At 48.0% G+C, this 26,882-nt stretch overlaps 1 protein-coding gene across 2 annotated transcripts in view; it reads right to left on the reverse strand.

The window, feature by feature from the left end:
- Positions 1-18,828, reverse strand: part of PCGF2 (polycomb group ring finger 2) — a 38,888-nt gene extending 20,060 nt beyond the window's left edge. The window contains exon 1 of one of the 2 annotated variants that reach the window (XM_079949773.1): positions 18,670-18,828. The gene's annotated coding sequence lies outside the window, so the exon portion shown is untranslated. Of the gene's footprint in view, positions 1-18,542 lie in introns of both variants that reach the window. The other variant, XM_079949772.1, reaches the window with a different exon arrangement.
- Between the last annotated feature and the right edge of the window lie 8,054 nt (positions 18,829-26,882).

Raw genomic sequence — 26,882 nt, forward strand, 5'->3', positions numbered from 1 at the left:
GGCTTCCTGAACCCTTATTTATCCTTTTCCCTAAACTTTTTTCAAAGAGGGCCAGATTTGATGAAGTGAAGGGCCGACCTAAGGGCCAACCGAAGTTGTTAAGGTTTTTTTAGGATTTTACCCCAGGAAATAAACTGCCACAGGGGCCGGATTAAACCAACCAGAGGGCTGGATTAGGCCCCCAAAATGAACTTTGGACATGCACACCTTAGGAAAATAAGAGCCATGTTAAGAAAGCTGCCATTGTCTTCTTCAGAGCAAACCGTAGGTTGGGGTGGATAGTAATTACCAGAATCCCACAACCATTGGAAATAGAGTTTATAAAGAGATATTAACTTTCATGACAAAGAGAGGGCAAAGGAACTCTGTGTGTGTTGTTTTTCTTTAAAAAAGAAGTATTCTTGGTAACCAGATTTAAGATCAACTGCAGTTAAATCCCCATACTGGGCTCTCATGGATGGTCAAAAAGAGAAAAACGATTATCAAAAACAAGCAGCAAACCATGGAATAAAGGAAGCCTGGAGCTTGAATTGTATGGGGAGAGGGTAGGGGTCCCTTACAGAAACCCACAGATCCCACTTTCTGACCCTTACCCCACAGTTTATCTAAGCTACAGTTCCCATGTAACTTTAAAAAAAAAAGAAATTAAGGGGCCATAAAGGGCAGAGAGTCGTCCCACCCGTGCCCTCCCTATATAATATAAGAACTGCCCAAAAGCAGGGAGTGAGGGGTTTTGTGGCAAGTCTGCAAAACACAATATAGGCACACTTATTTCCACCACTGCCACGTGCATTCCCAGGTTTAAAAGGAGTAATAATAATAATAATTTATTATTTATACCCTGCCCATCTGGCTGGGTTTCCCCAGCCACTCTAGGCGGCTCCCAAGAGAATATTAAAAAACACGATAAAACATCAAACATTAAAAACTTCCCTAAACAGGGCTGCCTTCAGATATCTTCGAAAAGTCATATAGTTGTTTATGTCCTTGACATCTGATGGGAGGGCGTTCCACAAGGTGGGCGCCACTACCAAGAAGGCCCTCTGCCCTATATGCTACAAGCACACATTCTTCCATCCCTCTTTTCCCTCCAAAGTCTAGCTTTAAGATTATTATTTTTTTAAAAAAAAATTAACAAGCACAAAAAATAGCTTAACTTGAAGGGTTGGAGGGGAAACAAAGAAAGAGCCAATGATTTAAAAAATAAATAAATCACAAACTCATCTTCCTTTCAGAGGGTGGTATTCAAACTGAAGTTTTACTCAGAGTAGTTCCAAGCGAATTCCTTTTGTCCATTAATTTCAATGGGTCTACCTCTGATGGAAACATAGTTGAATACCACCCATCGTTTCATGGGAACCTATCAGCCACAAACATACAAGTCCCGAAGACCAGAAGCTGCGATAGTTCAGTCGGCAGACTCCTAATCTCAGGGTCTTGGGTTCGAGCCCCACATGGGGCAGAAGATTCCTGCACTGCAGAGCGGTGGACTAGATGACCCTCTGGTTCCCTTCCAACTCTACTGCTTCTCCTGCTTCTAACCCCCAAATGTTATTTGCCACACACACATTTTCCATTCCGCAATTTCCTTGGGGGACATAGACACCCCACCTGGCCCATGAGCTCTTCCCCTCCCCGCTTCACAATTTTCTCCCTACCCCCCAGCTTTCCCCTAATTTCACTTAATAGGAACAGCAAAGAAGGGATGGCGGGCTGGCTCCCTCCCTTCGCAGCATCAACAAAGTGGCTCTCTCCATTGCATTCTCAGGTGATGTTACATTTCCTGATTGGTGTAAGGCAGCGAGCCAGTTTCTATAGTTACATGGCTGCTCCAGATGGCAGGATGCCAGCACCGGAGAGAAATCCAGCCGATTACATTGCATCTTTGTGGTCCTGAAACGCAATTCCCCTATCTGGTACCCTTGGGAGCTCCCCTATTCTCCAGATTGTGTGTCTTTCCCCTTCCCTCCCTCCTCATTTTTATTTTCTGGGAGAGGTCTGCTTTTGCAATCTATTCTCTTCCTGGCCGCCCCCCTCCTCTCCTCCTTCACGGCAAGAAATTCACTCCTTCCATCTGCAAATGCTGTCAAAGGAAAGGAAACTGAGAAGGGGCGGTCCGGTTTACTGCAAAGAGTTTTAGTAAAAGCCCATCAGTTCTCGGAACCGTTGACACGCTGCAATGGCGACAACGAACATGCAATTGCAACCGATGCACTTAAAAGAAAAAATGTACCTGAACATGTGCAGAATGCCACTCTTGATTATCATAACTAGCTCCCCATTATCTCAAATTCAGGGGAAATGGGCTTCAAAGTGAGCCCTGAACATAGAATTGCATAGTTGGAAGGGACCCTGAGAATTACCCCCTGAAATGAAGGAAAATGCAGATGTCCCTTATGGGGATCAAACCTACTCTAACGAGTAGGCAAACTAAGGCCTGGGGGCCGGATCCGGCCCAATTGCCTTCTAAATCCGGCCCACGGACAGTCCTGGAATCAGCGTGTTTTTACATGAATTGAATGTGTCCTTTTATTTAAAATGCACCTCTGGGTTATTTGTGGGTCATAGGAATTTGTTCATTTCCCCCCCAAAAAAATATTGTCCGGCCCCCACGAGCTCTGAGGACAGTGGACCGGCCCCCTGCTGAAAAAGCTTGCTGACCCCGTTCTAACCAACTGAGCTATCCAGCTTACTAGGCTCAGTACTTCTATAGGGATATATGAGGTGTTAGGGAAGGGATAGTATGGTGGAGGAAACGTTGTGCTCTTCTGGGGGTACTTTGTCCACCTTTAGTCCCCACCCTCTCTCACCTCTGGCTCTCACCTCTGGCTCCTGGAAGCCGTCGAGCACAATTCAAAGTGTTGGTGCTGACCTTGACAGCCCTAAACGGACTCGGCCCAGTGTACCTGAAGGAGCGTTTCCACCCCCATCGTTCTGCCCGGACACTGAGATCCAGCACCGAGGGCCTTCTGGCAGTTCCCTCCCTGCAAGAAGCCAAGTTGCAGGGAACCAGGCAGGGGGCCTTCTCGGTAGTGGCACCCACCCTGTGAAACGCCCTCCCGTCAGATGTCAAAGAGAAAAACAACTACTGTATCAGACTTTTAGAAGACATCTGAAGGCAGCCCTGTTTAGGGAAGCTTTTAGTGTTTAATAGACTATTGTATTTTAATATTTTGTTGGAAGCTGCCCAGCGTGGCTGGGGGAACCCAGCCAGATGGGCGGGGTATAAATAATAAATTATTATTATTATTATTATTATTATTATTATTAAGCATGCAACAGCAGCCGCACCCGGGGAATGGCTTCAACTGGCCGGCTAAACCAGGTGAGGGTAGCCAATGGGTCCAAAAACCCTTGGTGACTTAGACTTGCCCTGCATGTGAAGACGAGAAGGGGGGGTCTTGTCGTCTGGGCAACCCAGGACCTCCATATACACTGCCCAGGCTTGTGCCCTGGGGAGGTCACTTTGCAGCGGTTTGACTTCACCCCCTGAGGCGCACTCCATTGTCTCTCGAGTCCTTTTATTGTTGTGGGGGGGGGGCTCTTTCTCCCAATACATGGGAGAAGGAGGTTTGCGTTTCTCAGCCCTCACACATCTGGAATTAGGGGTCGGGGCTTAAGAGCATGTTGCCTGAGCACCGCTCTTTTATTTCTTAAATGGAAATTAAATGCTGGAAAGAAGCCAGCCAGCCTGCGTGCCAGTGCAAGCTAGTTTTAATAAAATCCTCATGCTACAAATCAAGACCTCATTCATGCTACACGGAAAGATCTGTTTCTCTCTCTAAGGGCACCCAACAAGTAACATTAATTACGCATCACATATACATACATATATGCTACACACCCGCATGATACATACATGACATAACTTCTAGTCTATGAGACTTTCCCTACACTAATTAACTCCCTCAATCAGCTTTTTCCCTCTAGTAAAAATTACATCCGTTTCTGCTCCCCGCAGAAAAATCAAATCAAAACAAAACTCTTCAAATAATGTTTCCTTTCGGTTTGAAGCCCCAACGCCTCCTTTGTTATGTACATCTACAGTACAATCCTATGTACAAGGAGCTAGTGTAAAGAAAGACCATCGAAGTTAAGCCAGTCTAAAGTTAAGCCAGATCCAAACTTCAGCAGTGGGGCTGCTGTTCTGCTTAACTCTGGCAGAGGGAAAACAAGACTTTGAAATGGTTATGTGTTGCCAAATCATGCAACCAAGATGAATGGGTTTAGGGTCCAGCCTAAATTCTCCCTCTCTAGTCCCTGTCTCCACCACCACCCTTTTTGAGATTTAAATCAGCCAGCAATGCCACTGTATCTTTGGGTGTTCCAGGGTTGGGGACTTAACCCTGGTTGAGCCTGGCTGAGTCCGGATCTTGCCATAGCATTGTCCCCATATGTTGAATCAGAATCAGTTTGAGCTGAGGTTTCTCCTAGAATTTGTTCCCCATGCCAACATTTCAAATACAATTTGATAGACAAACGCATCTTTTAACATAAGCAGAATGAATTCCCTACACTATTCATCACTGGTGTAACAGCTCACATATCTGGAATTAAAGAACACAACTTCTTTAGCAAGGGGAATGGGATTTCCACAAAGTCTAGTGTCCCAGTACAGTGGTACCTCGGGTTACATACGCTTCAGGTTACATACGCTTCAGGTTACACACTCCGCTAACCCAGAAATAGTGCTTCAGGTTAAGAAATTTGCTTAAAGATAAGAACAGAAATCGGACTCCGGCGGCGCGGCGGCAGCAGGAGGCCCCATTAGCTAAAGTGGTGCTTCAGGTTAAGAACAGTTTCAGATTAAGTACGGACCTCTGGAACGAATTAAGTACTTAACCCGAGGTACCACTGCACCTCTCTCTGTAGCGCTGCAAACTTTAACTGGCAAAACAAAGCAATTACAAGAGATTTAAATCGTTCAGATTTTAGGTAAATGAGAAAAACCAGTGAAAATATTCTGAAGGGGGTGAAATTGTTCAAACCCTTTAGCTTCTTTTGAAAATATTAAATACGGTCTTTCCATCTAGCAATAAGTAGTAGCTTATTTAGAGCATTATCAATCCCTCTCACACATCAGAGGAACACTGCGGGTCTCCTCAGGAAGAAACCTATCAAGACTTTTGCAATATGCTTCTTCCTTTAAATGAATTAATGGGAAGCCAGGAGATAAGTCAACTGAAAATCTTTTAATCAATCAACAGCCCTTTTTACAGATTAATCCTGTAAAAGAAATTAATTTCTGTGAAAGCCTCTTTGAAAGATAATTAATTAGCAGATACTAGTGGGTTTTGGAAGAGAAGTCTTTCAACTCTACTCCAGTGACACCCATCTGGTCTTTTCTTTTCACAAACGTTTTCTCTTTGTATGGCAGCATGCCCTTTTATTAACTATCTCCCATTTGATAGCAGCTCTGCGAAATTGCCCATTTCCACCAATGGGATCTCCTCACCCCAGTCTTTTACAATCCAGCTAGCGTTATACATCTTTCAGTTAATGTATTGGTTTAATTTCTTTATTAATTTTATGGCAGATTGGGAGAAGTTACAGAAAACTTGAAATTTACAGCATGTTGCACGCTGAAAGAAAATTATATGAAAATGATGTATTTGACACCTAGTACGTTAGCAAAAATGTATAGAACAAGAACAAATACCTGCTGGAAATGTAAAGAAAAAGAAAAAGATGGCACCTTTTATCATATGTGGTGGTCGTATAAGGTAATAAAAACTTTATGGGAGATGATATATAATGAAATAAGGGCGGGGGGAGTTTAAAATAATGTTTGTTAAAAAACCAGAAGCTTTTTTATTAGGAATGATAGGTACCGAGATTCCAAAGGATCAGAAAAGAATATTTATGTATGTGACAACAGCCACACGGATGTTACTAGCCCAGAGATGGAAAGAAGGAACAATTAAAGGAAATTAAAGGAAAGAACAATTAAAGGAAATTAAAGGAAAGAATGGCAAACCAAGTTGATGGACTATGCCGAAATGGCAAAATTAACTGGAAGGCTCAGGAACCAAAACGACAAGAACTTTAAAAAAGAATGGGGAAAATCTATAATTTATTTAGGAGACCATTATTAGCAGATGAAAACACTGGCAGGATTTTAACCTCACTTGTAAGGTAACGACGACTATGAATAATTCAGATGGATAAGAAAATGTGGATAATGAATTGATATGCAATTGTAAATGTGACATTAGGACCCATGGAGGGGATGGGGGGAGGTTGTGAGATTCAGGAGTAATCTCTTCATATAGATTTGTAGCAGTTCGAAGGCACGTCAAAGTGCAAGTCGATAAATAGGTACCGCTCTGGCGGGAAGGTCAACGGCGTTTCCATGCGCTGCTCTGGTTTGCCAGAAGCGGCTTAGTCATGCTGGCCACATGACCCGGAAGCTGTACGCCGACTCCCTCAGCCAGTAAAGCGAGATGAGCGCCGCAACCCCAGAGTCGGTCGCGACTGGACCTAATGGTCAGGGGTCCCTTTACCTTTAATTGATTTTGCTATAAGTTTATATCTGTAAAATCAAATAAAAACTATATAAAACTAATGAGCTAAGGGCCAATGTACATGGTGTCTCCCTCCATGCATATTATCCTCACAATAGATTAGATTAGATTAGATTAGATTAGATTAGATTAGATTAGATTAGATTAGATAGAGGGAGGGGCCAAAATCATCCTGTGACCTTCACCATTGAGCAGGGATGTGGTCTCACAACCCCTAATCCAAGACTTCCCCCTTCAAAACTGTACCATAAAAACCACTTAAGGAGCACTGAGAAACCAGGAGACTTGCATACTTCACCAACCTTACCTGCTTCAGCTGAATATTTTAATTTGAGCTACTTACTATCTCCTGGGGACACAGGTGGCGCTGTGGGTTAAACCACAGAGCCTAGGATTTGTCGGCGGTTCGAATCCCCGCGACGGGGTGAGCTCCTGTTGCTCAGTCCCTACTCCTGCCAGCCTAGCAGTTCGAAAGCACACCAGTGCAAGTAGATAAATAGGTACCGCTCCGGCAGGAAGGTAAATGGCGTTTCTGTGCGCTGCTCTGGTTTGCCAGAAGCGGCTTAGTCATGCTGGCCACATGACCCGGAAGCTGTCTGTGGACAAACACCGGCTCCCTCGGCCAATAAAGCGAGATGAGCGCCGCAACCCCAAAGTCGGCCTCGACTGGACCTAATGGTCAGGGGTCCCTTTACCTTTACCTTTAACTATCTCCTGAGCTGGAGAAGTTAGGCTCAATGGTGGCAATCAAGATAAGACTTTGTGACAAAGGTGCAAGTCCCCACTCAGAGGAAAGAGAAGCCAAAAAACCCAAAAAAAAACCCACGCAGCAGGGCTGGCTTATCACATTTTGCAGGAAGTGAAATTAGAGCAACGATCATCTAAAGACAGAGTTGTGGCCCACAAGACGTTTAAATCCAGAAGTCTAGCATTACCTAACTGTGCAACTGATTGAGTTAAGGAAGATGGACCAGGGGGAGGGGTCAGCAAACTTTTTCTGCCGTGGGCCGGTCCACTGTCCCTCAGACCTTGTGGGGGGCCGGACTATATTGGGGGGGGGGGAATGAACGAATTCCTATGCCCCACAAATAACCCAGAGATGCATTTTAAAGAAAAAGCACACATTCTACTCATGTAAAAACACCAGGCAGGCCCCACAAATAACCCAGAGATGCCTTTTAAATAAAAGGAGACATTCTACTCATGTAAAAACACACTGATTCCTGGACCGTCCGCAGGCCAGAATAAGAAGGTGATTGGGCTGCATCCAGCCCCCAGGCCTTAGGTTGCCTACCCCTGGAATGGAAGAAAGAGGAACGGCTAATATCCTCACCCCAGTCGCCCGCCACCGCTGCCTGCATTGCACCAGCCAATTCTAGGCTAAGTGGAAATAGCTTTATTAGCAACCTGATCCTACCTGACACAAAAAAAAACTGAGCATTTCTCAACCTCCTCATTCCTCTCTACAGAGGGATACCTTCCTCCTGCATTCAGGCAATTACAGTAAGCCCGCAATTTATGCACATTTAACTCACACATGTGGCAAAATAAATTTTTTTAAAGGAGCGGGATTCCTCGAAAAATTGACTCGGGCAATCCCACCCACCCCTGAACCCAATGTGTTTTGACTACAGTGGTACCTCGGGCTAAGTACTTAATTCGTTCCGGAGGTCCGTTCTTAACCTGAAACTGTTCTTAACCTGAAGCACCACTTTAGCTAATGGGGCCTCCTGCTGCCGCCGCACCGTCAGAGCACGATTTCTGTTCTCATCCTGAAGCAAAGTTCTTAACCCGAGGTACTATTTCTGGGTTAGCAGAGTCTGTAACCTGAAGCGTATGTAACCTGAGGTACCACTGTATGCACAATGTTTGCTTTAGGTAGAATCCCTGGAACATAACCCCCTGCATAAATTGCAGGCTTACTGTAATGCATTTAAGACCTGTCTCCTCTGTTATTCCACACAGATGTTGCTGGACTACAACTCCCATCATCCCATGCTGGCTGGAGCTGATGGAAGTTGGAGTCCAGCAACATCTGCAGGGCCGAAGACTGCATATCCCGGATCAAGGATGAGAATATATAGGCAATATTTAAGGAAGGGCTAATCTCATTCCAGACAAAAGAGAGGAGGAAAAACAAGGAGCTTGGCTGATTTCCCACCCAGTCTATTATTGGGATGTGGAGTTAATTTGTTTCTTCAGACACACACACGCACGGTTATAAACTACAAGTGATCCTCCCATCTTAAAGGAATCAAACAGATCCTTTGCACACAGAAAAAAATCTGTGGAAAATGGGACTGTGGAAAAGAGACAGACAGAAAGAAATAAATTTATCAGATTGAGGGATGAGTGGATAATTCCAGAGAACTGATTGCACAGACAATTTGAGATAGGAATATATTTTACAAAAGTGCAGGTGAAAAGCCCAGAGCGTCCTCCCCACCCATCCTGCGGTGAACAAATTATAAAATAAAACGAACCACCTTTCCCATTTCCTCAGCCTTCCAGTTTTGTATAGTTTTCAGATGTGCTTCAGCCCACACGACCTTCCAGCATGGAGATGGATAGATCAAACAGCCTTTGGCTAGACATATCAATGACCCGTGAATCAACACCCTGGGCTGGGAGGCATCCATCCATTGCTGCTCTTTTTCTCCCCAACCTGCTGTTTTACTCTTAGGTCACTGAGAGCATCAGGTTCCCCTCCCCTCACCCAACTTGCTTAGGAACCAGGAAAAATATTTGCACAGATGTGTAGCCAAAACCTCCCAAATTATTGCTTAGGCTTTTGCACTACTCCCAGCGGTGCTTTCGCTTAAAGGCTGAAATCCTATATGCATACTTACCTGGAGGCAAAACCCCACTGAACTTAAAGGGGTTTGCTTCTAACTAGAAGCGCATCAGACTGAGAACCTGCATCTAAAGGAACCTTGAAATTTACAGCCTAATCGCATTTCAGTATCTTGGGGACAGTTTGTTGAGAAGGGATCTCAGAAGCATTTTTTTCCCTTTGGAAAGAAAGGAAATCCAAGTAACAAGGCTGTTTTACAACCCGGACCCAGGGGGTGTGGAGAGATTTTAGCTGCAGCGCAAGAGAAAGGAGTTGGATGGGAAGCTGAGCAGAATGGTCTCTTATGAAACTTGTGACTTGCTTTAACGTTTAGAAAGCCAGACGAGCAACAAACAATCGTCTTTTCAGGCTAAACTATCCTTTTACGCGTAAACCTGAGAACGCATTCCCATCTTATTTTCTGGCAAGACTCTTGTTGAATGGGCTGTGGAGCAGCTTAAAATCAATCGACTTTTCTCTGTCTCTCTCTCTTATCGGTGATCAAAATGGCCTTTTCTTTTTCACTTTTGGCTAGCTAAGAATCAGGCCACCTCAAGTCACCAAGCCAGCCTTTCACGGACGATGGAGACGGACGCGACCCACTCGAGTTTGCAAACCATCTCACACCCACTTTCCCGGGCAGGGAGAAAAGTCCCATCGGAGAGGAGGCAATGGGATTTGCTTCCCAATAAAATGGCCAGAGAAGTCTCGGCTGCTGCCCCTGCAAAGGGTGGATCTCACTCGATCAGCAAAACGGATCCAAACAACGCAATTTTACGCACGCTTACCCGGAAGCACGACCTACTGGCCACAATTGCGCGCCGGAGTACAGAGGTTCTACTGTCATTATGTGCATAGGATATTTATTTAATAAATCGGGCTCCTTTAAATGGTCCTTTGTACACATGTTTGGGTGGGTAGATACACCCCAGGGTTTCCTTGGTTTAGGAGTTACACTGCATGGTGGTAAACCCTTAATTGTGCACCCTGATTTGAGGAATCGCGTGTTGTTGATTTACTTCCGCTCCCCAAATGCTTTAGAGGGAAGGAATTTTGTCAGGACGAGTAGGAAATGAAGAAAGCTTCCTTCCACCTGATGTGCTCCTGTCTCCTGCGCAAGTACTGCTGAAAGCGCAGGAGCACCAGCAAGGGAAAGAAACAGGTACCGACTGCCTGAAGAAGAGCTCTGCAGAGCCTGAAAGCTGGCGCGCCTTCTCACAAACCTCGCCTGGGCCGGGACTTCCCTGACAGCTCAGCCAGTTATGCACTTTTAAGAAATGCACTCCTGTACACGCTTAACAGGGTGTATGTAACCGATGGAACTCGCTGCCTTCACTTTTAAATAGACATGCACACAACTGCTCTAGGAATTCCTCGTGTTCCAATGCGAAAAGTATATGATTGCCATTATTATTACATTTATTTACATTTATACCCGGTGTGGTTGTTTTTTGCAAGGCGTTTGGTTCTCCCCCCTCCCCATTTTATCCGCACAGCAACTTTGTAAATCTGGTTAAACTGAAAGATTGTGGCAGGTCCAGGGTCACGCAGCGACCTTCATGGGCGAATGGGGATCGAAACCCGGGTCTCCTGGCTCCTAGGCTAGCGCACTAACCGCTCCACCACAGTGGCTTCCCCCTAGCCCCAGGTAGGGGCTTTTGCTGCAGATTTGCTGCCCCCAAAGGAAGCCTGCAAAGCAACTCCTATTGAACTCAGTGGGGCTTACTTCTGAACAAGCATGCTTAGGTTTCCGCTTCACGCCCCATTCAACAGACTTGGGTTTTCTTCCGATTTACAGAAGATCGAGCTCTCTCCTTTGAAATCAAAGGGACTTTTCAACGTGAAATATCGCCGGGCAGCCCCTTTCACCTACTTTGCATTACATTATTTAGCTCCTGAAACAGGCAAACGGCTCAAGATTAGAAACCAAGAAGACCAAAATCCTACACAGGCAAAAAAATGAAATAAAAAATGAAATCGGTGCGTGTGTCGGGGAAAACCAATACATGTTTGCAAACAGGCCACCATCGCAGATTTTATGCTCCCCAGAGGACAGGAGCAATGGAGGTGTGGAAATAAGGTGAACCCTCCCTTTGGGGTCACCAGTAGTCAATTTTCGTTTAAAAAACGGCTTCCCTCCTCACCCCCCTTCCGCCCCCAAAAGTGCTCAAGATTCCCCAAAGTTGGACCGTCCGTCTTGGGCCCAATCCTAATTCTTGATGCGCTACGATCAAGGAAGGTCTGGTTACACGGGCCCTGGAAGGAAAGACCTTCTGCACGTGCTCAGACGCACTCTCTACTCTACTAAAACCACTCCCGATGAAAACGAAGCTCAGCGCTTCGAGAAAATATCCAGCGGCGGCGCCAGGCAAAATAATGGGTGCTGGGGATCGGGGGGGGGCCGCAAAGATGGGTAGAGGGAATTTCTCTAGGCCCCTTCGAGCTACTGATGTTCCCATTCTACACCTCTTTTGGGAGAAGGAGGTCCTATTTATGATGACGGCGTTTACATACAAATAAACCATGCTTCGTATTTTAAATTTCCATTTAATGTTGGGGTCACTCAAAACCTAGATCTCTCCTAATTGGAGTGGTCCGGGGGGGGCGTCATTGCATCCCCTTGCCTTCCTCTCCCCCCCCCCCCCATGAATCGAAAACTCATCGGATAAAGGAACTACTTTAAGATAGTTCCCTTTATCATTGCACTGCTAGGGACTAGACCAGTGTTTCCCAACCTTGGGCCTCCAGCTGTTTTTGAACTACAATTCCCATCATCCCTGACCACTGGTCTTGCTAGCTAGGGATGATGGGAGTTGTAGTCCAAAAACAGCTGGAGGCCCAAGGTTGGGAAACACTGGACTAGACATCTCTGCCCCCACCCCGTCAGATATTGGATCCCAAGCTCTCAGAATCAACATCCAAGCGCGGCCAATGGGCAAGGATGATGGCTACAATCCAACATCATCTAGGAAGATTGTCATCTTGTAACATTGCAGAAGCTGAACAGATCTGGGTCCGGTCAGCTGCACAGCCAAGCTATACATTCAAACGAATACATTTGCAGAATCTAGCAGCTGCAGACCTTCCTGCAATTGTTAAAGGAGCAAGACCCTTAAAAGGGGCTCCATTTGGGCATTTATTTATTTGCTTTAAAAAGACAGGATCGGTCGGAAAACGCTGCCAGACAGCGCGCAGCTGTAGATCCCGAAGCACAGGAGCCGACTTCAACCCGCACAATAAAATATTTGAGGGGGCCGGGCTCCCACAAAGTTGATGGGCATCCCCATTCAAACGGTGTGTGTGCATCGCATCATGTGCTCCATTATGCGGTGCGGGGCTTACCTGGGCGCCCGCAATATTTTATTCAAGTTGGCACCCCCGTTCCGAAGCACGCCCCCCTGAGTTTAAAGAAAGTGGGGTTTTGCTCTGAAAGGCAACCTTCGGATAAAATAAATAGCAAGGATTTCTCCCGGGTAAATGGGCGGGAGGCAGCCTCCTTCTCTAAGCCTGCAAACTTTGGAAAGCCTGTTTTGCTCGATGCAACCAACCAGGAAGTGTGGAAACGGAGGGATCTTCAGAACAACAGCGCAGCGCAGCGCGAGGCGGAGCAGATCCTACGAAGGTCTATTTCAAAAGGGGGGGGGGACCCAGCAATGGGGCTTCCCCGCATGTAAGTGTGCATAAGACTGCAACCAGCCCTGACTGCAATCCGGGTTGTTGCACTCCCATCCTATGCAAAGAGTGCCTGAACTCACTCCGGCTTACCTCTCAGTAGAGAGCCATAGGATTGCGCTGCGCAACAGCGGCTCCAAGATGTCCTACCCATGCACCGAATTGCATCCTAAATACATTGGCCTCTTCCCCAGTATAAAGGTTAGCATTCACATTTCTTTAATCCTTCTTTTATTTTAAAATTTTCCCCCGGTGCTCCGACTTCCCCGAAGCCCGGAAACTCTTCACCCTAATCCCGGTCAAGGTTACTACTATTTTTGCGCCAACCTGGTGCCTCTTCCAGGTGGTTTGGACTACAGTTCCCATCATCCGGGCCAGGACTCTTGGAAAAGTGAGTCTGGAGGGGCAACCTAAGGAACTATAGCGAGCTTAGATTCAGATCTGTAAATTTAGGGCAACGCCTCCTGCCACTCTCACCCGCAGCCCCCAAACTCCAAGGCAAGTCTCCAGAAATTTGAGATCACCATCTCGCACACCAAGCCGTTTGCCAAATATATAATACTTAGATCCCTAAATAAACGAGAAAACAAACGGGTGGAGCGAAAGGATCTTTCAGATGGTTTATTTAATGCCTCCTGGTCACTTGCCTAGTTGTTGCTGGTTTGTTTTTTTAAAAATTGGCCAGGGTTTCAGACATTTTCCTCTAAGATGTATGCGGACAGCGATTACTCAATAGTTAACGGGCACTCTGCCATGTGCTCAGAGCCACTCTTCATTGCTCCATATGCTCAGGGACCCGAGAAGGGCCCTTTGAAACAAGTTCCGAGGTTCACCGGGAGAGTGCATGTAATATTTCACCAGGCAAGTGTGGCAAACACTCCACGCCCCCCCCCAAAAAAATGTTTCTTTAGCATCCAGTAATCCAGTCTAGAACCCGTCCATTCCAGATTCTACTGATCTCTGCACGACGCAGCCCCTATCCCTGTGCATCAATCTATTTCTCTAGATCTTCTTATTGATTTCCGCGCTGGGAAAAGGCCGGGCTTTCTGTGCACCACACAGAAATTCAAGGACAGTCCCTTCATTTTATTAGCTTCTAGAATTCGGCGAAGGAAACAGATCCGGGTGTTCGTTACATCTCCAGATCCATTGCTAAGCTTGCGCTCTCCAGTCAAGCCCTCCCGGTTTTCTGGAGCACTGGGATTTGTTGTCCGAGCTGAAGGCCAATTGACAACCTAGAACAGAATACCTATCCGCAAAACCCATGCCCTTTAGCCCTGAATCAGAGCTATTGAGATATTCCCTGTTGATGCCTTAGCCACGAACATGTACATCAGCCTGCGCAGCCCCAGCCACTCGCGTTTCTTCGCATGCCATCACTCCATCGAAAAGCGGCGTATAAATCTTCAAAAAAAGAAGGAATACGCTCCCACTGAAGTCAATGGGGTGTTTTAAAACGCCTAACTTTGGCTACATCTTTGAAACACCTCCAAAAAAATCACAAGTCAAAGTGGAATAATGTTTTCAAAGGATGGGGTGGGATTTGAGACTATAAAAAATTGCAATCCAGAAAGAGATTTACTTGGGAGTTAAGCCTGTACTGAATCCATGGCCTTGACCTCCGGGGAGCAGCGCAAATACCTGCGTCGGATGCCTCCCTTCTGAGAGAGATCCTAAAACCCTAGCCTTTCTGCAGCGGGGACGCGCGTCACCCCAGCCCCATCGCGCGCGCTCTCAGAAGCGATCTCCCTCCAGCCCGAGGGGATTCCCTGCGGCCATCAGCTCTCTCGATCCCACGTGGGTTCAAAAGGCAACTCGCTCTCCAAAGCAGACACAACAAACTGCCAGCAAGACGCAACAAAAACCCCAAGCAAGACTCAACAAACCGCCAGCGAGACACAACAAACCCACCCCACCCACCCACCCCCATCGCCAGCAAGACTGGGTCTCAGCGCCGATTTAAATACACGCCAGTCCAAAGAGCAGGGAAAAAGCCAAGCCAACATCAGCTCCGACCCTCGCCTTTCTCCTGGGCAGGGGGGTGGCTGCTTTCAGAGCGATCCTGGCCAAGTGTTTCCTCATGAGTAAATCTCCCTGTGCGCAGCGCGACTTGCTCCCAGGTCAATGGTTAGAGGAAGCAGGGGAGCCCTGGGCTGGAATCCTTTATGTCCCTCTGGCCTGGGAGTAAGCCCATTTGTACTTACTTCCGCGTAAGGCTGTGCATAGGATTGCGCTGCCACGGGCGCTCCAGCCAGCACCACATGGAATAAGAGCGCGCGATCCTGCGGGAAACGCTCTTGCGCGGCCCAAAGCCAGGGCAGGAAGGCGCTTAGGATTCAGCCGGCCTCTGCGCGGGGAAAACGGCGAGCCTTTCGCCATCAGCCGACGGTGCGCAATCTTAAGTGTAGGCAGAAGATGTCCACGTTGTCTCGTTCCGCCCATCCAAAGCACCTTCATAAGGAAGGCAACTCTGCTGGATCCGACCAAAGAAGGCCCGCCATCCAGCCCAGCCGAACCAGATACCTCTTGGGAAGCGCAGAAAGCGAGGCGGGGACCCCGGGGACCCCGAGCTACCGGCACCCTACCACTGGGTAACTTCTGGGGGCTGAGATGCGCAGGGAGGGGACACTTGGAGGGTGAAACCCACCGGCAGAGAGACGAAGAAGCTCCGCTCCCAGGACAGCGCTTTGAACTGATCGTTCACTCCATCCTTCTCATAGAATTGCAGCTTGGGGAGGGGACGCCCCCGGTCATCTAGTCCAACCCCCTGCAACCCCCCTCCAACAGAAAAACGCACAAGCTTTGCTCCGCCTAAAGGCAAGAACACCAGCCTTTCTCTCTCTGCTTGGGTGGCCTACACTGCAAGGTTAGGGTTAAGAACGACGGGCAGGTGTCAGGAGACACTGAGAGAATAACCTTGTCCCAGAACAGAGGAAAGGAAGATAATAAAAGAGGAACAAAACAGCCTCTCCTCCTTTTCCCCTTGCCACCACTTTCGTGAAGGACTTTCAAGCCATCTGACATTTAAAGGTAGAAAAATGAGACAAGGCACGAGGTAGGTTGAAAGTGGATCTCTTTAGACTCTGGAGGCAGAAGCATCTCTATTTTAAAAAAAAAGGTCCACCCAATAAGTTAAGCATTTTTAACAGACAATGAGCAGTGCTGAACTTTATCTGGATCTTAGCCCTCTCTCGAGTTCTCCAGAAACTTATCTTGGAATTCTAGAGGGGAATGTTCTATATAAAAGCTTGGAGCAGAAACCTGTCCATGAAACCTCCAGCAAAATAGACAAATGGAAATCCAACCCTTAATTTCCCCCGGACATTTCTGCAAGTAGAATGACCCCCTCTCCTTCCTTGCATCCTAGAACCTCCCGTTTTTTAAATTCCCGTTCCGGATTCCCAGAATTTAAGAGGCAAATACTTGGAAGGAAGGTCACTTCTTCCGTCTAAAGGCCCACATTGAAAACGGTGTCTTTTCCATTCTGGAGTAAAATATAGAGGTGGTGGCAATCCTTTCCTCCTTGCATTCTAGAAGCTAATACGGAATGCAAAGTCCAGAAAGGTACTTTCTCCCTGCACTCTAGAAAATACCAACACGGTGTCTGCTTTTATTATACTCTAGAGAAGACAAGGAGACGCCTTCCTTCCTCGAATTCTGGAGCTACATACCAGAAGTTGCTTTGAAGGGGCTTACAAAGAAGAAATCAGAATTTTGGAGGGAAATACGATTTTGATCCGGTGACCAAGGAGAGGTTCCTCCCCCCCCCATCCTTAGTGGGGCAGAAATGAATGAACCATCGCAAACTGAGAGTAGGAGAAAGTACTTTTCTGAAAGTCCGCCCTCATGTCTGTTCTGACATTGCATCCTATTTTTGCAAGGGCGTCAAGAGCAACTGGCTAATTAAATTACCACCAGGTGTCTTTTAAAAAAGAAAAGAAAGGCAGTAATGGGGGTTGATGGGGGAAGTTTAGGGTGTTGTTCTAAACACACGTAGCGGCCCATTAAACCCTGTAGTGTTCCTAGCAGGCATCCATAGGATTCTGCTCTTATTTATGTAGCCACACAGTGAAAAATATGTAGTGATATGGCTTTTCCACTACAGCTGTTCTCTCATTCATATTTTACACACACACACACACAAAATCCACCTACTTCCCTTATTTCGTCCACTCGCCAAACATCGCGACAGCCAACCATAATAATAATAATAATAATAATAATAATAATAATAATAATATCAGCAAATGTTGCTTCGGCATCTCCAGCCTCAAACTGCCCCAAGCCCGATCTGCTTTCCCACCCCCTGCCCGCATTTGGAAACAACTATGTTGTCGAACCTCACCCCCCCACACACACACACACCGCAAAAAAAAACACAACCATATTCCCATGTGATTTGGGGGAATGACAGAAACACACACACCCCTTTTCTGGCTCTAGAGTTCCCCAGATCAGACTTTTAAACCCCCTCCGGTCTGAGACCAAAGGAAGCACCAATATGTCCCTTTCCCCCTACCATTTATACACACATACACACACACACACACACACACCAGACCAACAACGCTCTCCACAACATCCTGCGCGCCATGTTGTGGTTCTTGCCCCCCCCCCTTTTAAATGATATATATATATTTATTTTTACAATATAAATCCCAGTCCTCTCCAAATCCCCCGGGCCTGCTGCTGCAGCTGCGCGCCCGAAGGAGCCATCGCGTGCGCCTTTCTCTTTGGGGCTCCCTGGATCGCCTGACATTTGGATCTCTCGAGATCCAAAGGAGTGGATCTCTCGAGCTCCACACCAGAGGAGAGTCTTTTTTTTCCACCGCGGCCTGCAAGATGCTGGCTGTCAAAACGTCGATCGCCGTTTGCGCGCACACACAAACACACACAAAAACCATAGCCACACGCCCCAGACGCGCAAGCGAAGCGGTAAAGGCCTCTCCGGAGAAGCCGGAGCAGCAGCCGAGGAGAGGCAGCCCTGGGCCGGGGAAGGGAGCCACGCTGGCCGCCGGCTTCCTGAGTTGCGATGGGGGGGACGCAGACGCGCAAACACACACTCACACCCAAGGGAAAGGGGGTCCCGGGGGGCGGAGCTGAGCTCTCCAAAGGGGGAACCCGAGGAGACCTTTTTGGAGAGCCTCCGGAGGTGTCCCCCTTTCGCGATTTGGGGAAGGGGAAAAGCGACCCGCGGCCACAACCACAACAACAAAGGCGGGCTCCTCGGAGCCGGAGAGGGCTGGCAAAATTTCGAGAGAGAGAGAGAGAGAAAGAGAGAGAAAAGATCGGCCATCTTGAAAGCCAGGCAGGGTGAGGAGGGGGGGAGAAAGAGAAGGAAAAGAGGAGAGGGAAAGAGAGAGAGAGAGAGAGAAGGAGTGACAAAGGGAAAGGAGGGAAAAGGCGCCAGGGGAAAGCAAGCGGGGCAGATCCCGGGAGCAAATAATGCTAGTTTTTAAAAAAGGGACACACACACACATAGATTTCGGAGGGGGAAAGTATAGCAGCCCTACCTGATCCCCGGATCCTTTCTAGAGGGGCGCACGGAGGCAGCGAAAGACCGGATGGGGAGAGAGAGAAGAGAGAGGAGAAGCAAAGGGGGGAGGAACCGACGCCGCCCCCCCTTTTCGCCCCACTTGCACTGATCAGACTGGAATGTTTAAATATATACATATAAATATATACAGTATAGATAAATATCTCTCTCTCTCTCTCCAGAGGCAGAGAGATTCTCTGGCCAGCCGTATCTCTCCTCTCCTCTCTCTCTCTCTCTTTCTGCCGGGCTACAGAAAGAGGGAGGGAGGGAGAAATCTACAAAATGGCCCTTCCCCCTCCTCCTCTTCCTCCCCCTCCTCCCCCCCCCACCTCTTTTCCTCCGGACAAAAAGCCCCGCCCCCTTTTGGGAGCCTCACGTGATTTCGTCCCTTCAGGGGTGTTTGCAAAAGAGCGAAGTCCCTGGAAATAAATAAATGAGGAGGTGGAGAGACTTGGGATCTGGGGGTGGGGGGGGAGAGAGAGGGGGGGGAGGAAAATGTGCGGGTTTCCCTTCCGCCTCTGTCTCCAGACAGACAGACTTCGCATCCAGACAATACAAAAACAACCTTGCAAAAGCAAAAAGGAAAGCACAAAAAAGAACGCGTCGATCGAAGTACTGTAAAGCCACGATTTGGAAGAGAAAAGCCTGCGATCGCGCGGGGGAACAAAAGCGAAGGCTTTGGGGACCGTTTGACACAAACACACACACAACACACACACACACAGAAACACACAGACGGTCGGCCCGGAGTCTTTTATTGCTGGGAGGAAAGACGCGCAGGAGGGAAAGTGGAAAAGACACCCGGTGCAGGCAAAAGGACAGGCGCGCACACACACCCTCCAAAAAAGAAAGTTTAATTTAAAAAAAAAACAACAACCCTGGTGTTTGATCTCTGGAATATACAAAAGGACCATACTGCAGTTCTCCGATTTTCTGCTCTTCCACGAGCTACGGGGGGAGATGCGTAAATCTGTGATCCTTCCAAGAAGAAGGCATGCATTGGTTGGAGGCTTGCGGAATTGTCACGTGTATAAAAGAATTCGAATTCTAAACAGGAGTCGGCTTCAAATCCACGACGCAGTTCGATGCAGCCCTTAAAATTCAGAACTTGGGAAAGGGGGAGAGAGAGAGAGAGAGACTATGGACAATCTGAAAACGAGAATTATATTTCTTCTCCCAGGTGTAAGTATTTGTGTGTGTATGTGTTACTTTATAAGCGTGACTTGTACCAGGCACGTTCGGACACCAAGGAAGGGCTAACGTCCTCCCTTCCCCGCAGAATAAAAAGTTCGCTAAAAGTTTGCAATCTGTATAACGAATCCCAAAGAACCAATTAAAGACGCGTGCAAAGGATAATGGAAAAGGAGCTTTGTTGTTGTTTTAAAAAATAGATTACAGCTTTTTTTTCTGTTTTACAGCGAGGAATGACCCACTTTTTTTACAAAGAGCGTGTGAATTAAAACGCAGGGCGTCAAAACGTAAGATTAAAACAAAAACACCTAAAGCAGAGGGTGCATTGCAACCAGTAAACTTTAACTACCAACCGTTTCGTGACTAAACAAGACAAACTGGACTCCATATAGAAGCTGCCTGCTTCCCCCGCGTGTTTTCAAGCACGCTTCTCTCGGAGACGTCGCCCATGCCCAAGGTGGGATTTGCACCAAGGAAATATTGGGGGGGGGGGTGAGCCGGTGGGGTGTCGATTGTTTCTAAAATACTTTAACTGTTTCTATGGAGGGAGATTCGAAGCCCTGATTTGCTTCGCAATGTTAGATCTTTCTGAGATGTCCTTTTTCACGTGCACTTTACCTCTTAGGTGGTTCCCCCAGTGGGGAGTGGGGCTTTGCTGGAGAAGGGCGTCTTCTTCAGTGGCGCCACCGGTTTAAAGTCACAGAATCGTAGAATGGAAGGGAACCCTCGAGTCATCTAGTCCACCCCCTGCAATGCTAATATATCCATGGCAGATGACCTACAAGGTCCATTCCGGAGAGGTAGCAGTGGGCATAATCTGCAGCAATGTCATCCACGAGTTTTCTCCCCCAGTTATAGACCAAGGGTTTTTTTTTTGTGGCACCCGTGTTCTAGTTCAGCTTAAGCTTTGTGGCTGGGGACAGGGACGTCTAAAGTGACCATGGCAGCTCGAGACTGCCTACAAAAACCAATTCCCTCGCGGCCAGCGTGCAGCTCTTAAGCGCTAGTAACTAAAAAGCCCGATCGCATATCTCCCAGCTTTTTTGCAAGCACATTTATGTGCGGACAGACGATGAGAATCCCTAGGAATCGCGATGGCGTGGTGGCCGTCACGTGTGAACCCTCTGGGTCGCTCTCGTGTCTATGCTGCCATCAGAACCAGGAGGAGAGAGTGGTTACCGCGGAACGAGTTAATCCTGGTTCAGGCAGGCTTGTAAATCGGTACAGGGCACAGGAACCGGCAGGGAAGGAAGATGACACGGGATAAATTTATTGATCCAGATTTTTAGCAAGCTGTGAACCACGGATTAAGCGGCGCGATCCAGCTTCCCATCCACAGAGGTGAGGATCCGAAGCCACAAGGTCGTCGCCAACGGCGCCGGATCCTTTGGAGAGCCTAAACTCGCGGCAGTCCAGACTGACACCAACGCGCGCCTAATCCGGATCCAGCGTCGAATTAACGAATCGCCGCGTCGACTTGACCTTGCGTCCTCGCAGAGCATTTTTCGGGATGGCGACGAAAGGAAGGAGGAGGTGCGATGGCCCATCGGACAGGTGCCAGGGGTTGCAGCAACAGTGAGGGGAAATAAGGTGCTGAAATGACAACATAAGCGAAGTCTGGGGGGGGGGGGGAGAATATGCGAAGCGCCTGGATTTAATGCAAGCACCGGAGTCCAGTAGCAGGACAGGGGTGAGACACTAGTTTGCAGTTGGGGTGGGGGGTCTCTGGTACAGTCGGCATCCCCGAAAACTGCAGAAACACATCTATTTGCCTGTTCAGGATCCGGAGGAGATGGGGACCAGTCCTTTCCACGGTATTGGAGAGACAATGGAGCGAGAGAGAAGTCGTTGCAATTTGTATTAGCAGCAGCATCTTGGGGTGACAAACCTAGACAGCATCTTAAAAAGTAAAGACATCACCTTGCCAACAAAGGTCCGTATAGTTAAAGCTATGGTTTTCCCAGTAGTGGTGTATGGAAGTGAGAGCTGGACCATAAAGAAGGCTGATCACCGAAGAATTGATGCTTTTGAATTATGGTTCTGGAGGAGACTCTTGAGAGTCCCATGGACTGCAAGAAGATCAAACCTCTCCATTCTGAAGGAAATCAGCCCTGAGTGCTCACTGGAAGGACAGATCCTGAAGCTGAGCCTCCAATACTTTGGCCACCTCATGAGAAGAGAAGACTCCCTGGAAAAGACCCTGATGTTGGGAAAGATGGAGGGCACAAGGAGAAGGGGACGACAGAGGACGAGATGGTTGGATAGTGTTCTCGAAGCTACCAGCATGAGTCTGACCAAACTGTGGGAGGCAATGGATGATAGGAGTGCCTGGCGTGCTCTGGTCCAGGGGGTCACGAAGTCGGACACGACTAAATGACTAAGCAACATCAACAACCTTGGGGTGCAAGTCTGGGCGATGGATAGGGAGGGGCTGGGATGCCCAGGCGAAAAGACACCCTTCTCCCTCGGCCTCACTGATGTGGTCCAAAGCCAAGCAGAGCAATATATTTGGAGCCAGCCTGGCTACAGGAGTTGCCCGAAGGAGGCGTACAAGGCGCCTTCCAACCATCTTAGGGACTCCACTCCGGATTTGAGTAGCGTTTGCCTTTTCTTCTCCCCAAGATACCACGTAAGGCAACAGAGGTTAAGGATCAGGGTCTTCCTTCTCCCAGGTGGGCGACCTTCCTGGGTTGGCGACCCCTAGCTGCCCCTCACCTCCCTGTAAACGGCATGGGTAGGCAAACTAAGGCCCGGGGGCCGGATCCGGCCCAATTGCCTTCTCAATCCGGCCCGCGGACGGTCCGGGAATCAGCGTGTTTTTACATGAGTAGAATGTGTCCTTTTATTTAAAACGCATCTCTGGGTTATTTGTGGGGCCTGCCTGGTGTTTTTACATGAGTAGAATATGTGTTTTTATTTAAAATGCATCTCTGGGTTATTTGTGGGGCATAGGAATTCGTTGTTTCTTAAAAATCCAAAATATAGTCCGCCCCCCCCCACAAGGTCTGAGGGACAGTGGACCGGCCCCCTGCTGAAAAAGTTTGCTGACCCCTGCTCTATGGCATGTGAGGAAACCTCCTTCTTGACCACTGGACCCACTGCTGGTCTGGCCACTCAGTCCTCCAGAGCCCATCTTCACATGCAGGGGAAATCCCTAACTCTCCCCGGGTTTGAGACCCATCAGCTGCCCTCACCTGGTTTACCTGGCCAGTTGAAGCCATCTTCCCAGGATGCTGCTGTCGCATGCTGACAGCTTCTAGGAGCCACAGGTGAGAGCTGAGTGCAGGATGGGGACCAAAGGTGGACAAACCGCCCCAGAAGGACCACACCAGAGGACTCACACGCCCCAATGTAGAATTCTTTGGAAAAGGGGGCTCTGGCCTTGCAAAGGCAATTTCTTCGGCTCTTTTCAAAGCAAGGAAGGAGAGGGGAAAGAGCTAAAGAAATTGGAGCATCGGGAAGCTGCCTTGTCCCGGGTCAGGCCGTTCACGGAGATGGGGGGATTCAAGAGATCTAGATTTAAAAATCACCCCAAAAACCCAAAACACCTCCGCTTGACTCTTGGAAGAAAGTGCTGAAACCGGTGGGTCCGACTTAATTTGGCTGTGGTTTGGTGGCACTTACTCTAGAGCAGTGTTTCCCAACCTTGGATCTCCAGCTGTTTTTGGACTACAACTCCCATGATCCCTAGCTAGCAAGATCAATGGTCAGGGATGATGGGAATTGTAGTCTGAAAACAGCTGGAGACCAAAGGTTGGGAAACACTGCTCTAGAGTAGGCGTCTTGCTGGTGGCGGCCTTGCAGGGGCGCTGATCTGCCGGTCTAGCACCCACAAGCCCTTTGCATCTTACCCCCATCTCAGCCTCTAGGACTGAAAGCGGCGAGGAGCCTCAGATAGGGGCACCAGAGGATGTGGCTAAATGGAAAAGTGCAGAGGGGCGTGGCATAAGGAGCAGTTGCGCCCCTGAATGCCATTAAAATTGTGCTGAGTAGAGTGGGTGGGAGGAAATGATTTCGGAAGTCAAGATCTGGGTGCGCCTCGCCGCACGGCGCTTTCACCGCGCAGCGAAGAATGCTGTGTAACTTGGAAGCTTGCTCGCTTGCAACAGAAAGCTCGGCACAAGGCTATTGGGAAGTAAGTTCCTTTGAACTGGCTTACTCCCAAGAAAGTGGCGCATAAAAGTGTAGCCCAACGCAGTCTCCTGTCTTTACACACGCACACGACTCAATATATGTCAATGGGAACCACAAATGAGGTGTGGATCTCGACAAGCGTTCAACCAGCTAAAACATCCTGCATACTTCAGGCTAACCTTCTTCTCACTTACGTGTTTGTCTATACTGTGTGAATAAGCTGAGCTCTTGTCTCACACAAAGACAACCCAGCGGTTTATTGATAGGAATAGGAAGATAAAGGAAAAATAGGAGAATGTATGTCTCTAGATGCATCTTAAAAAGCAGAGACACCCCCTTGCCGACAAAGGTCCGTATAGTTTGAGCTATGGTTTTCCCAGTAGTGACGTATGGAAGTGAGAGCTGGACCATAAAGAAGGCTGATCGCCAAAGAATTGATGCTTTTGAATTCTGGTGCTGGAGGAGACTCTTGAGAGTCCCATGGACTGCAAGAAGATCAAACCTATCCATTCTGAAGGAAATCAGCCCTGAGTGCTCACTGGAAGGACCGATCCTGAAGCTGAGGCTCCAGTACTTTGGCCACCTCATGAGAAGAGAAGACTCCCTGGAAAAGACCCTGATGTTGGGAAAGATGGAGGGCACAAGGAGAAGGGGACGACAGAGGACGAGATGGTTGGACAGTGTTCTGGAAGCTACCAGCATGACTTTGACCAAACTGCGGGAGGCAGTGGAAGACAGGAGTGCCTGGTGTGCTCTGGTCCAGGGGGTCACAAAGAGTCGGACACGACTAAACGACTAAACAACAAATGTCTCTAGATGCAATTTCTTAAGCTTTTGTATCAACAACAACTCGCCTCCCACAAAAGACCCTCTGATCTCCTCCCTCGTCTCTTTTAGGTACAAATTCAGCTTCGCTCAGTAGAAGATGGTTTTGCTAAGGACCACACGCAAATGGGGACGCAGATTTAGGATGGGGACCATTTTAACAAAGCGACGCGTGCCTTCGGGGTTTGTTTTTTCCTAAGACTGAGGGAGGAAATGCGTGATCATGAGAATCACATCCTTGGCTAGCGATAATTCTCTCTTGGCTACAGACGCGCAGTTCTTTGAAGAGGAGTAATGCTTTGGATACTATTCCCACGACCCTCAAGATTCGTGTAAGACGTTCTGATTGAGAACGGCCATAAAACCGGATTTCCTCTCGGAGGGAAAAGCGACAAGGAGAATTGTGGACCACAGTATATAACCATATGCATTAAGGTTGTTTTTTTTCTGCGGCACAGAATGCACGTTGGTCGGGGTGGGGTCTGTGCGAGACCAAAAAATAAAAAAAGTGGAAAGTGCAGAGAGAGTGAGAATTACCTCCTGAGCAGTGGAGATTCGCAAAATAGCTGTTGATGCCACAGGCATTCTGTCATTGGTAATTCAACTAGCACACCCTTTGGCGATTCAGTCCATCAGCGGTGGCGCAAAACCTCAAATATGACTACTTGAAGGTCAATTACTGGGTATTATGGGAAAAGAGAACCTTCTGCTCTTCTGAGGGCTGGATTCCACCCATCTCATCCACCCTATAATCCTTATTGAGTCCATTATTTTATCAAACTTTGAGTAGACTTTTTTATTTTCTGGGAAAAGATGCATTGGAGAAACTTCTGGCTGGCCAGATGTGCATCGAAACAGGGCTGCCAGCCAGACTTTTGAAAAGGTCTCTGCCCCGTGTCTTCCCCTCAGCCCCATATTTCAAATAATATACATCCACAGGCGGTATCTCAACTCTCCTCGCTCCTTTCAGAAGCCCTTTTCAGACTTCATTCCCCAAAGGAACCTGGCCGATTCACGCGTTCAGCAGAATCACGCGTACCACTTCCACTTCCTGGGGAGAGGTATCGCATTAAAAAAGAAAACGCTTGCCTGCAAAACCAGCTCCTGGAACAGAGAAAAATATTGCATGCTAAGGAGAAGAGGATCAGCCTACCTTTCTCTCTGAGAGTGTTTTTTTCCGGGGGGGGGGGGTCCTATGATGGCAGACGGACCCTTAAAACAGGCGATTTCTCTCCACACCGGAGGCACGAAGTGGTAGAGTCCTGTTGTTGTTGTTGTTGTTGTTGTTTAGTTGTTTAGTCGTGTCCAACCCTTTGTGACCCCCTGGACCAGAGCACGCCAGGCACTCCTGTCCTCCACTGCCCCCCGCAGCTTGGTCAGACTCATGCTGGTAACCTCGAAAACACTATCCAACCATCTCGTCCTCTGTCGTCCCCTTCTCCTTGTGCCCTCCATCTTTCCCAACATCAGGGTCTTTTCCAGGGAGTCTTCTCTTCTCATGAGGTGGCCAAAGTACTGGAGCCTCAGCTTCACGATCTGTCCTTCCAGTGAGCACTCAGGGCTGATTTCCTTCAGAATGGAGAGGTTTGATCTTCTTGCAGTCCATGGGACTCTCAAGAGTCTCCTCCAGCACCATAATTCAAAACATCAATTCTTCGGCCATCAGCCTTCTTTATGGTCCAGCTCTCACTTCCATACATCACTACTGGGAAAACCATAGCTTTAACTATACGGACCTTTGTTGGCAAGATGATGTCACTGCTGGATCACAGCCTTGCCATGGCGAAGGGGCTTGAATAACTCAGAGAAGCTATGAGCTATGCCATGCAGGGCCACCCAAGATGGACAGGTCATAGTGGAGAGTTTTGACCAAACGTGATCCACCTGGAGCAGGAACCTGCAAGCCACTCCAGTATCCCTGCCAAGAAAACTCCCTGGACAAAGACAACAGGTAGAGTCCTAGCAAAGTTTCAATAACTTCGTTTTCTGAAGCTCAGCAAATAGTCTCCAGTTTTCTCTCCTCTCGCCCTCGGTCTTGTCAGTAACAACCACACACACACACACACGCAAGCGCAAGAATACCAGCATTTTTAAAGAGCTTCTGGGTGAGCTGATCGATGAAAGATCACAGTAATCTCGGTGTGGCTTTGAACGTCAGAATGCACAC

This window comes from Podarcis cretensis (assembly GCF_951804945.1).
Source record: "Podarcis cretensis genome assembly, chromosome: 13".
NCBI classification, from domain to species: Eukaryota; Metazoa; Chordata; class Lepidosauria; order Squamata; family Lacertidae; genus Podarcis; species Podarcis cretensis.